Below are 12,792 nucleotides of genomic sequence, written 5' to 3'. Positions count from 1 at the left end.
CTTCCATGCTTTTTTCAAGCCCAGCTAGTATCTTTATAATCATGATTCTGAACTCTAGGTCTGACATCGTACTAATGTCCATATTGAGTAGGTCCCTGGCAGTCGGTACTGCTTCTTGTTCTTTTGTGTTGAGGTGAGTTTTTCCAACTTGTCATTTTGTCCAGAGGAGAACAGATGAATAAGAGAACAAAATGCTAACAGGGTAACAACGTCCCCAGAAAATATACTCTAAACAAATCAGAAAAGACCTGAAACCAGGGGGAAAGAAAGAAAAAGAAAAAAAAAGGAAAAAGTTAAAAACAAACAAAAACAGAACAAAACAAAAAAAAACAGAATATGATCAAATATGATCAGGCTGGTGCATAGATCAGTGTCACACACTAGATTTTGGTCTGTTAGATGAAAGTGCCTCCAAAATTTTAAAGAAAGAAAAACTCATATATGTACAAAAATAAGGGTTAATACGATGAAGGGATGGAATATGACTGTAAAGATGAAAATTATAAAAGATTTTTAATAAAAGGAATTGATAAGGTAATTGGTTGAAAAAAGAAGGAAGAGGATTTAAAAAAAGAGAGAGAGAGAGAATGTGATCAGGCAGGACACTAGAACAAAGCCATACACTAGAGATTTAGGGTATATTTTGATCTGTTAGAAGAAAATGTATCTCGAAATTTTAAAAAGTGAAAAACATATATATATATATATATACCAAAAATAAGGGTAACTACTATGAAGGGATAGAATATGACTCTAAATATGAAAAATAAAAAATATTTCTTAAAAAAGGACTGATAAGATGTTTGTTGAAAAAGGGAAAGAGAAAAATTCAAAAAAAAAAAGACAGTTAAAAAATTAACTTTGAAAGACTAAAGAATCATGGTAAAAAAGCCATGAATTCTTTTTTTTTTTTTTAAAGATTTTATTTATTTATTTGACAGAGAGACAGAGAGGAAACACGAGCAGGGGGAGTGGGAGAGGGAGAAGCAGGCTTCCAGCCGAGCAGGGAGCCTGATGTGGGGCTCGATCCCAGGACCCTGGGATCATGACCCGAGCCGAAGGCAGACGCTTAATGACTGAGCCACCCAGGCGCCCCAAAAGCCATGAATTCTATGTGCAGTATTCCCCTAGCGCTGGAGTTCTGCCATTCTCATTGATCAGTAAACTTGGTCTTGGCTGGCTGTTCTTGTTGATCTTCTGGGGCCTGTTGCCGTGGTTCTCAAATGTCTTTGCCGGAGGCGGAATTGCCCCATCCTCGAAGGTCTAGGCTAAGTAATCTGCTCAGGTTTGCTCTCAGGAGCTTTCGTTCCCTGCAAGCTTTCCGTACAGCTTTGGAGGACGAGAGTGAAAATGGCGGCCTCCCAGTCTCTGCCCCAGAGAAGCCAAGAACTCGGGGCCCCGCTCCTCAGTGCACCCCCAGAGAAAAGCAGTCAATCACTCCCGTCTCCCTGGTCTCCGGCCGCACTCCGCGCTCAGCCGGCCTGTGACAGAGCATTTCTATCTCTGGCACTCGACTCGGTGTGGAGTCTCCAAACCCAGCAGATCTCTGCGGTGTGCTCCCACACCGCTCCTCCCGGGGGAGGAAGGGGAGTCTCCCCGGATCTGCCGCTTGTTGGGTCCCTGCTGGAGGAGCAGTGGCCCGACTGTCACCGATCACGGTTTATGGCAACCCCGAGCTGAGAGCCAGCACCTCGGCTCCATCTCGGCAGCCGGCTTCCCTGCTCCGTCCGATACCTGGGAGCTCTGCCGCACTCAGGCACCCCTGGTCTTTCTGTGACCCCAAGGGTCCTGAGACCACACTGTCCTGTGAGGGTTCCACCCCCCCCTTAGCCACTGGAGCGACGTCCCTCAATGAAGCCGACTTCTTAAAAGTTCTGATTTTGTGCTCCGCGGCTCTATCACTTGCCAGAAGCGGCCGATGGAGGCCCCCTCCCCCGCCATCTATCCTCCCAAATATTGCCTCAGATTCACTTCTCCGCACGTCCTACCTTCCAGAAAGTGGTCGCTTTTCTGTTCAGAGAGTTGTTGCTATTCTTTTCTTCGATCTCCTGTTGACTTTGTAGGTGTTCAGAATGGTTTGATCCCTATTGAGCTGAATTCCTGAGACCAGAGGAAATCCAGGTCTCCTACTCCTCCACCATCTTCCTCCGGCCCCTGGGCCATTTAACCTTGTAAATGACTCTAGTTTCTTCTTTGCTTTGGATTCTGGGGACCTTACAGAACACTTTTTCTGACCATCTCTAGTAACTACAACTGCATGAACCCAAATGGTATACTTTCTGTGTGCAATTTGATCCCTGGTTTTGTTAATATTTTACTGCCTTTATGTTTCCTTCCCTTCAACTGTGTCAGTTATCTGTCTCTACCTTTGTAAAAGTGTGTGTGTGTGTGCATGTGTGCGTTATATCAAATATTCGTGGAACGGAGGAGTATAAGAATGGAAGTGAGTAAATAAATATTTTTTAAATTCTATCTGGAAGGCAACTGTGAACTCTAAACTCCAGACGCTTCAAGCAGCATGTCTTTTTCACTATTCTATTCAATGATTGTTAAATAACAAAGTCCATTTCTTACTGTATTATTGTATTATGGATTCTTTTGCTCTTTAAAAAGATTTTACTTAGCTTTGTGCAGTGGCAGTATTGTAGCCAATGAGGTTTATCCGAGGCGCGATTATTGCTAATTAAAAAAGATTTTATTTATTTTAGAGAGAGAGTGCATGAGCAGCGGGAGGGGCAGAGGGAGAGGGAGAATCTCAAGCATACTTAGCGCTTAACCGGGAGCCCAAAGCAGGGCTCGATCTCACGACCCTGAGATCATGACTTGAGCTGAAACCAAGAGTTGGCCACTCAACGGACTGAGCCACCCAAGCACCCTATGGATTCTTTTGCTTTGACCAGTAAGGAATCTGCTCAATTTTTTTAAAAACAGAGAAAAAAATTATCGGTTTTAACTAAAAATTATGAATGCAGGTCGCCTTTATGTTAAGGGTAACTCAGAGTTAAGTAAACCAGACCGTCTCAGGGTCCCATGGGAAGCCAAGCCAGGATTACAACCCCATACCCTTGCCATCCACTGATTTTTCCCTCCATATTTCAATATATCAACTCTATGTTTATTAATAGGGTAATAGATATTCTGATTTTTTGAGATAACAGTAAAGTCAGCTTTTAATCAGTGTCAGAAAGTAAATTATGAATAAAAATAGACAGGGAAGAGTTACACAGGATGAACTTGGACATTCAGTCCTCATTGCATAAACAAGCTCAAAATCCAACTAATGCTTTTAATAGACTCTACATAACTATCATTTGTCTCGGAAAGAGATAATAAATTAATGGTGTAAGCAGCAACCACATTTATATATACATTAATGTCCTAATTTATGAAAACCAATTTGTGTGGTAGGGAAAAAAGAGTGCAATGCATTTCTCAATTTGTTCCCATGATCTCATTTACCTTATTACTCTGTTATTATTTGTAAAATTAATTGATTTCCCTTTTGCTCCACACTTTTCTCCGATTTTCTAGAAGGGGCAACAGCTGCTTTCTCAGTTCTGAAAGGCGCAGGGAGCCAGTGGTGACTGAGATGCTGACTAATGGCTTGATGCCTGTAAGTGCTGTGATTTCCCCTCAAAGCTCTGTCAAATGAACCGGAGAACGGCTGAAAAGCAGGCCCTGCTATTCTCAGCACAGACTGACAATTTGTGCTAAATTGCATCGAATTTGGGGGTCCAGACAAATGCCCACTTGGGACTAAGTTTAACTCACCTGGTTTCTCTGAGTAACAGATAAATCCCAATAGAGAAAAACAGTTTTCAAATAAAGAAAAGGAAACTTGAAATTTTCTAATCTCTCCGGATTTGCGTGGATGCTTCCTTACCTCTGCTCCTCCTTCCTCCGCTTTTGGGAAAATAATCTTATGTTCTAACCTAAGTTTGTTCACATCTTTCCAGGTTTGTGCCTGATTTTTTAACAGAATACGTGTGTCAGTATGACTTTGAAAGTTAAAACATGGGGCAAAGTATTCCCTGGGTATTAATAAGTAAAAATAAAGATTATCTTCACATCAGATACTAATGAAGAAGCTTTCTAGAAAATATCACAAATCCCCATTGTATCTTAAATATTAATTTAGCCGAGTCAAATGGTACAATCACATTAAATCAGCTACCGATAATTGAGAGTTTGGGCATTAGGGTAAGTGAAAATTTCAAACTCACTGAAAAAAAAAATTACATTCACTAACTCTAACACATGGCATTGCTCCAAGGGTCCCAGTGAACAATGAGAACTAGCCAGTCCCACTTCTTCCCCAACCTCTCCTACCTGACTGGTTTTCAGTCTCCTGACTCTCTGTGCTTTTTAGCTCCTCTTCAGACCTTTCTGTATGCTTAATGATCCTTAACATTCCACCCTCACATTTTTTATGTTCTCAAGTATCCTCTATAGTCTCATGACTCCCTGTGCTTAACCTTTCCTTTCATAGGCAGGTTTCATACCTGTGTGTCTAACAACCTACAGGACATCTCTATCTCCAAACCTGTGTGTCTAACAACCTGTGGGGCATTTCTATCTAAACCTGAGCCGCTCTCCCAAGGGCCACTAGTCTGCATGAAGTGCTCAGCCAGTCACCCTCGACCCTCCACCCCCGATATCCAATGGGTCAACGATATCTATCGATTCGGCTTCTTCCTCTCAGAACTTAGACAACATTCCCCTTGGAGACATTTGCATTTCCACTTGAGGTGATCTCCCTCACTGAGCCTCTCTGTCTTCCAGCCCACAAAACTTTCCATGTGATGTCACCATTCTGCCCAAAAGTTTTCAAGGACCTCTCCCTGTCTGTAAGAGAAAACGAATGGCTTCATTACAATATTCATTCAATCGGTCTATCTCTTCACTCATCTATTTGTTTACTCAACGAATATTCACTCAGCCCTTCCTAAAAGCCAGGCACTGTTTATACTGAATGTGCCACAGGAGGTAAAATACAAGACCATGGCTTCTCTAAAGCCGGGCCCTTCATCCAGCCTCATCCAGCCTCATCCAGCCTCATCTCCATCCTCTCTCCCTACTCTACCCTACACTTCATTCACACCAAATTTCTCAGAGTTTCCTAAATATGCTTTATACGTTCTACCTCCCTGTCTTCCACACATCCTAGGCTCTTTTTTGAAATGAACTTTTTTTCTCCTCTGAATTGTGAATGCCTAATGATACTTAAAGACCAATGTCAACTGTCACCTCCTCTGAGAAATACTCCCAGGCTGTCCTAGAGAGTGTGGACCACTCATTGAGAGCTCTCAGTAGGGTCTTATTCCTATGATAGACATCCTTCAATTAAACACATCTAAAAAGTGGCCAATAGCTAAGCACTATAGGATGGACTGTTGTTTTCTATTTATTTATTCCTTTTTTTTTTTTTAATTTGCAGCACCTCAAATAATGCCTTTCAAACCATTAAATGTATGTTGGGTAAAACAAATTTTTCTCATCCCACTTCATAAATGTAAAAAACAAACTATTTTGGTAAAATGAATTGTCTAATTCTAGTGATGGAGGCAAAACAAATGAATTTAAAATAAACCCTAGTCCCAACTCTTCTGGGTGAAAGGAAAAATTGGTCTTCTGGCAATTTTCACTGCTGTGATTATTTTTATGACCTAGTTAGAAGGTAAATGAATGACCTAAATGAAAAATCTGATGTAGATGAATGTACTGATGGATTTCAGAACTTGAAGACAAGGTGCTTTTCTCACACATGCGGCTTTGAGATGTTCTAGGAAAATTGTGTGCTTCCACATCATTTACTCCCAAAAGTTAAGGATTTTGTGAGCACCTCTCTAATTACACTTTAAGATGTAAGTATGCAAAATGACCTCCTTTGGCCATATTAGCAGTAGCTGTCTTATTCTCAACCTGCCACTTCTTGAAAGAACATTAGTTTTTACCAATGGCTACTATTCACATAGTTTAGAATAAATGTCTTCATGGTCCCTCGGCGTAACTCAGGAAACTGACAGGGTATAGCATATTCTCCTACCCAATCTCTCCTTTGCTCCCCACCCCCACCCCAAACCCTTTCCAAGGCACCAATGTAAAAACTAACTGATAACATTCTGTATTCTTCACCCATCACTGGTCTATTATGATCTAAAACTGGGCTGCTTCTGGATGCCGGGTGGAAATCCCATGAGCATCTATTGCTACCTCATTCAAAGACCAGCAGCCTGGGATTCTGAAACACAGGAGTAGAGGAACAGGAAGAGGCTCTCATGGGGCATTTGTTTCTTGCAGATCCATCCATAAAGCCAAAGTCTTCCTGGCTCCTTTTCATACATGGGTTCATTCTTTGTTAAAAAGATATGGCATAAGGCTTAGCGGGTATACAAGAACTCAAGCTGTTGGATTGTATAGAAAGGGGGAAGGTATTTTCTCAGCTTTTGAGATTTCTTTTTAAAATGTGACCAGACATTCATATACGCATATAGACTTTCATTTTAATCAGCAACATGCAAATTGCATATTCATCTGGCTAGTCATAGGGCAGGCACTGTTCATAGAGATAGGGCTATGCATTATAGGCACAATTCTGGTGAAAAGGAATCTTTGTTTAAAAAAAAGTACTGGAGGTGAAAAGAAACAAGTGTTATAAAAGCAAACACAATTTGGGACCAGGACTCCTGAGATGTGGTTCTTATTTCTGGTTGCCTTGTACAAAGCCAATCAAATTTCCCATGATTGTTTTAAAAACGTCAATACAAAGTCCACCATAAGATACAACTATTTGATTCCCACATGTTTCTGTTGGCTACATTGGTGCAGTTTTCCTAACAAAAACCTTTTAGTTGATTATGAGTGAGTCATATTTCCATGCTGGCTTATTTTTAACAACGAATTCCAATGCAGTCAGGGCTATTTTTGTGGCTGAATATGCTGAATGTCATTCCAGACTCTTTTTGTCAAACTCATCAGTATCATGCTATATACCTATGTTTAATGTTAAAATAAAATAAGTATATTTATTTATATACATTTTATATTTCTTATATAATAAAAGAGCCTATTTTCACCCTACACTTTTATTTAGTCAGTGATTATCTCTTTCACATCCTGGGGACCATCAAATTTATACTTAATTGTAATACTCTACAGTAATGGTGAATCTGCCTTACCATTCCCACCCCCATACCTACTTCTGAGTCACAGGGAAGAGTCATGGGATGATTCAACTTCCGTTTGATCCCAGGTACATAAGATGACTCTCTTCTATTTCTATAACACATGGAGATTTTGGAAAACTATGGCCAATCTCTGCTTCCCCCTTCACCGCACTGACCATCTTTTACTGTTAGTACCTAATAATCGCCTTTCAAGAGAGGCTAAAACTACATAAAAGTGAAGGTTGTCATCTGCTTTGTTCATTGTTACATCTCCATTGTCAGGAACAAGGATGGTACAAAGAATTACATGGATGAATCAGTGTTTGAATAATAAATTCAAAAGAAACAAGTAAATTGCCTAGATATCTGCATCATCGTTTATATACTCTTATTTGTTAAAATGTTACAATGGTTAAGTAAATTTTGGAATTAAACATCGAATTGATAACAAAATAAATGTACATAGTTGAACAAAAATTTAAATAGATGAACAGAATACAGTCTAGAATTCACAGAGAGACAGAGAGAGAGGTAGTGGCCTGCAACATACAGTCAAACAATGTAAAGGAAGGACTTCTATGGGGCAGAAAAGTAGAGCTGTGACCATTCCTTTATCAGCAACCAAGCTGCACCATACTTCTATCACATTCATCTTTAAAAGGAAAGGGAACAAAATGAAGAGAAAGTAGGCAAGTGCCCCTCTATCAATTGCTCTGACTTAGATTTGGGAAGTATAATTAAATATATGCATGAGATGATACTAACAGAATACACACCTCCCACCTGGTCCTATACTTGGTCTACCTTGGCCCTCTCTCATTTCAGGAGCTCCCAAAGCTAGGGAAATATGTCCACTGGGACCACTCTTTCATCATTATCTTGATTTTCACTTCAAAGTGCTTAGTCCAGATGTCAACCTATAAGGAAAGATGTGTAAGAATGTGAAATCCTACAGAAACAATTTTATACGGTTCTCCTCCCATCTCCAGCTGCCACCCCCCCTCACTCCAAGCTAGCAAAAGAAGGAGCAGAGTTGAAGAGGGCAAAAGAATGCCCTGGTAAGTTTGATTACATAAGTGTAGGAAGGCCTTGAAGTCACTTAGGTGGAACCCAATGAAGTAAATGAGATCCTTTGCCAGAATGCAAAAGCAGCAGTATAAGTCAGGAGCAGCAAGTGTGGGCAGGTTCAGTAGAGAAAACAGGACATAATATTCCTTTCAGTCCCCCTAGTTCTACCCCCACAAATCTCCGGAAGCATAGAGAACACAAGATAATTTCCCCAAATTTCCTATGCCCCCAAAGGAATTGTGTAGGTGTTGAGATGTGCTCAATGTAAAGAAAGAAGGCCTTGCATTCAGGACAAAGAAGCTAAGAGTTCCTGACTGAAGGCTTGAGACGGCACAGACCGATGGCCATTTTAGTTAAGGCATCATGGCCAGAGACTTCTATATGATGCCATGATGCCATGGGAGTCCCAGGAATTAAATGGTACTCATGGGGGTAGAATAAAGAAGGGGAAAGTTTTAATTAGCTGAGTTAAAATGCCCGAGGAAACCCAGAAATGGCTAAAACGTGTTCGGCCATCAGCTGGAATGAGGACTTGATAAAGAGACTTACAGCATGATGGACAAAGTCCCACAGTACAGCTAGGAAGCATTCACATCTATTAGCATATATCGTAACTCCATTTGGCACGCTACATGCTGAGGATGACAAGCATAAGTGTAACTAAACAATCTTTAAAGTGTCATGAATACCTGAGAAGAGACAAATTCAAGTTTAATGCATTTTATCTAAATTGAAGGCAGCTAAAATAAAGGAGGCAGCAAAATACACTGTAGACACAGATGTAACCAATAATTTCCTTGAAAATATAGTTTAAAATCATTATTAATATTTTATATCAAATGAAAATATTATATTACTCTTTAAAATTTCACTATTGTTCCTTACAACACTGTCACCAGGAGGGAAAATGAGATGTTGACCTACTGTATTAGGACATGTATTTTAAATTTCTGCACACTGAGTCATTCTCTTACTTTACCAGAAATATTTGCTCAGGAGCTGGGTCAATGATTAAGGAGTACAGGATGATCAGAAAAAAGTCTAACCTTCTGATCCATAAAAAATACACATATACATGATTTTGATGTAATTATTATTATTATTTTCATTATTTTATTGTTATTCAAGAAGCAGCATAATATATGCTTATGACCATGGACTCTAGAGTCAAATTCCAGCTCCTTCACTTACCAGCTATGAAACTCTGCAGCAAGTTGCTTAACCTCTCAGTTTACCCAAGTGTAAAATAGAGATATTCACCATACACACCTCTCAGTAAAGTTAAGACAACTGAAAGAGGTATGACATAATAAAGCACTTGGAACAGAGTCTGGTACATAGTAGATGCTACTAATGTGTTTATATTTACATATATTACTCCTGGTAGTAAGTTTGGTGGCATCTAAACAAAAGGGTATTTTACAATTTAAAAACCATACCTATACACACTTATCTATTTTAGTCTTCATAAGATCCCTTGAGAAGTAGGTGACATTGACCTCCACTGTTAAGAAGGAATACTGAGGTTTGGAGAGATTAAGTGGCATCTCTAGTGAATGAAAGAGAATGGGATTGGAACCCCAGGCTCCCGACTTCAAATTCAGAGCTGTTGCCACAATATTTGCATTCTCGGCTATACTTGCCATGAATAGTTCTCCTTTTAGAGAAACATAGATAAAGGCAAGTGGAGCTAATACTACTTTATCCAGAGACATCCTATATGCAGACAGTGTGAATCAATGATGACAATGGCATCAGAATTGGGAAAGAATAAGTTGTACAGGAAGAAGCTGTCCTGGGTCACAATGCAAGAGACCAGCCTGGAGGCCTGAGATCCATCCAAACCAGCAGAGCCACCTAAAGGAAACCTCACTGTGCGGGAGGTAGGTTGTGTACAAAGCAACCCCACTACTGTGGATTGAAGGGCTGAACAAAGAGATACGTTGGTAGTCTTGGCTTGGAAGATCTTCTCTCTAATCATTGTAAGTGAAGTTGGATAAAATTTACAATGACCTTATGTGTCGGCGATTAATAGGACCTTAACAGACACCTCACCAAAGAAGATATACAGGTGATAAATAAGCATATAAAAAGGTATCCCACATCATCAGGGAAATGCACCTTACAACAACAATGAGATACCATTACACGCCTATTAAAATGGCCAAAATCCAAAACACTGACAACATCAAATGCTAGCGAGGATGTGGAACAACAGGAATTGCTGTTGAGAATATGACGCTGGTGAGAATGCAAAATGGTTCAGCCACTTTGGAAGATGAGCCGTTTCCAAAAAATCTAACATATGCTTACCATATGACTCAGCATTGTGCTCCCAGGTATTTACCCAAATGAATTCAAAACTTACATCCATACATATAGCGGTAATTGCAGCTTTATTTATAGTTGCCAAACTTGGAAGCAACCAAGTGGATAAATAAATTGTGGTCCTCCCAGACAATGGGATACTATTCAGTGCTAAAAAGGAATGAGCTACTAAGCCATGAAGAGACATGGAGGAATCTTAAATGGATATTACGGAGTGAAAGCAACCAATCTGAAAGGCTGCATCCTGCAACAACATGACGTTTTGGAAAAGACAAAACTATAGAGACAACAAAAAGATCAGTGGTTGTCAGTGTTGGTGGGGATTAAAGAAAGAGAAACGAATAAGCAGGACAGAGGATTTTCAGGGAGGTGAAAATATTGTTTACTATTATAATGACGGACGCCTGTCATTATACATTTGTTTACCTCCATAGAACACACAACACCAAAAGTAAACCATCATATGAACATAAGGACTTTGGTTCGTTCTAATGTGTCAATGTTGGTTTATCCCTGGTTAAAAAAAAAAAAAGTATCATTCTGCTAAGTGATGTGGATAATGGGGAGGTTATGCATATGTAGGGCTAGACAGCCTATGAGAAATCCCTGTGTTTTCATCTCAAGTTTGATGGAAACCTAAAACTGCTCTAAAAAAATCAAGTCTTTAAGAAAAAAAACTATATGAATAAGAATAAATAACAGTACTTTGAATGATGTCTGAGTGAGACCTGTCCAAGGTTAAAAATATGTCAGTTCAAAGAAATATGGAGGCCAATATTTGCAAAGATTATGCTGGAAGGTAATGGAAATAATCCTCACAATTAGATAATAGAGCCTTTCCATATTAACATAAATGATATTTAAAAATTGAAACATTAAGCCATAGTAAGCATAAGCTCCAATATTAATGGAGCACATAAACAGAAAAAAAATGGTTTTGTGCTACTTAATCTCAAAAATGGTTTAATGACCCTTATCTGATTATGAAAACAGCACAGGCAACTGTATTAGATAAATAGGACATTAAAGATACTGCTAACTGGTAAGCAGCTTGAAAATATCCAAATGAATATATTTTTAAATCAAATTTAATAGTCACTGAAGGAATATTAAAGAGATGTCCTGGATATGGCTATGTCATTGGCAAACATGAACACATATAAAGAAAGTTAAAGAAAAGCACAGAATTCCAGCTAGGAAAACAAATCCCAGAGTGAAAGTTAAGAATTTGGTTAATTTAGTTAAGTCTTGGTTTCTGCTACCTCAGATACATCGATCCTCAGACCAATAAAAACGTTGAATGTATGCTTTTTATGCATAATTACAACATCCTAATACTAAAAACCTGGTCAAATACTTTTCTCTGGAATTAGGTTTATTTTATATTAGGAGTCAGCTCTTCCAATGGACTGGAGAGAGCTTAAGAAAACCTCTGTAACATACCATACTTGAAGCTACCACCCTTCTTTGCTATCACTTCACTTGTCAGTGAGTGTCATGATGACCAATGAATGAGCATCGTTTGTCCTTCAGTATTTGATTGTTGGCGGATTTGGTTTGGGACGATCCTGGCTACCCTTCTGATGTGCTTCTCCTTCATCTGCCCTTCTCCCTTCTTAAGGTGTTAGTATAATGGAGAAGAACTTCACCCCGGAAGAAGATGACTAGGTGTGGGATCTTGCTAAGCCTCAATGCTCTAACTTGTAAACTAGAGCGAACAGTAATGCCTCATGGGTGGTTGTATACAAGAGGTAATTGTGTGCTTGGCAGAACCCACAAGCTCAATAAACGTTACTTGCTCTTCTACACTGCACACTACACTTTTAGTTCCTGAACATTGCTAACTGGCTCCAATCCCATGGTTCAACCCACTACTGATGGCCATCTGGGAATCTCCTGATGTGGGCCATGGTTCTTTAAATTGCTCTCCTGGTACTATAACAGTGCATCTGAAATATGTATGTTAGATTAATTGTAGTTAGAAATACAAGAGAGAAATATATGTCACAGATAGTCCCAAAGAGCCAAGTAATTACCCCAAAACATTTGTTTCCATCCCAAGAGCAAAATTAGAATCACCAGACAATCTCAGCACCATACCACTGATACCCTAGAGCCAGAAGGGAAGTCTGACTGATGGTAGCTGGTTGGAGCCTGTCCCACCTGTACTGGCCACTGTATTATTAGGTTTGCACATTTAGTTCAGCTCTAGAGGTGGATATCACTGGAA

The 12,792-nt window shown here is 39.6% G+C and overlaps 1 pseudogene; it reads left to right on the top strand.

The window, feature by feature from the left end:
• Positions 1–2,622: 2,622 nt before the first annotated feature.
• On the top strand, positions 2,623–2,704 carry LOC112839335 (U4 spliceosomal RNA; annotated as a pseudogene).
• Positions 2,705–12,792: the final 10,088 nt, after the last annotated feature.

The sequence above is a fragment of the Callorhinus ursinus genome, unplaced genomic scaffold, assembly GCF_003265705.2.
Source record: "Callorhinus ursinus isolate GAN/ISIS: 27379988/994484 unplaced genomic scaffold, GSC_fseal_2.0 scaffold54, whole genome shotgun sequence".
Classification (NCBI taxonomy): Eukaryota; Metazoa; Chordata; class Mammalia; order Carnivora; family Otariidae; genus Callorhinus; species Callorhinus ursinus.
Note: the sequence above shows the minus strand (reverse complement) of the source record. Positions and strands in the feature narration are given on the sequence as shown.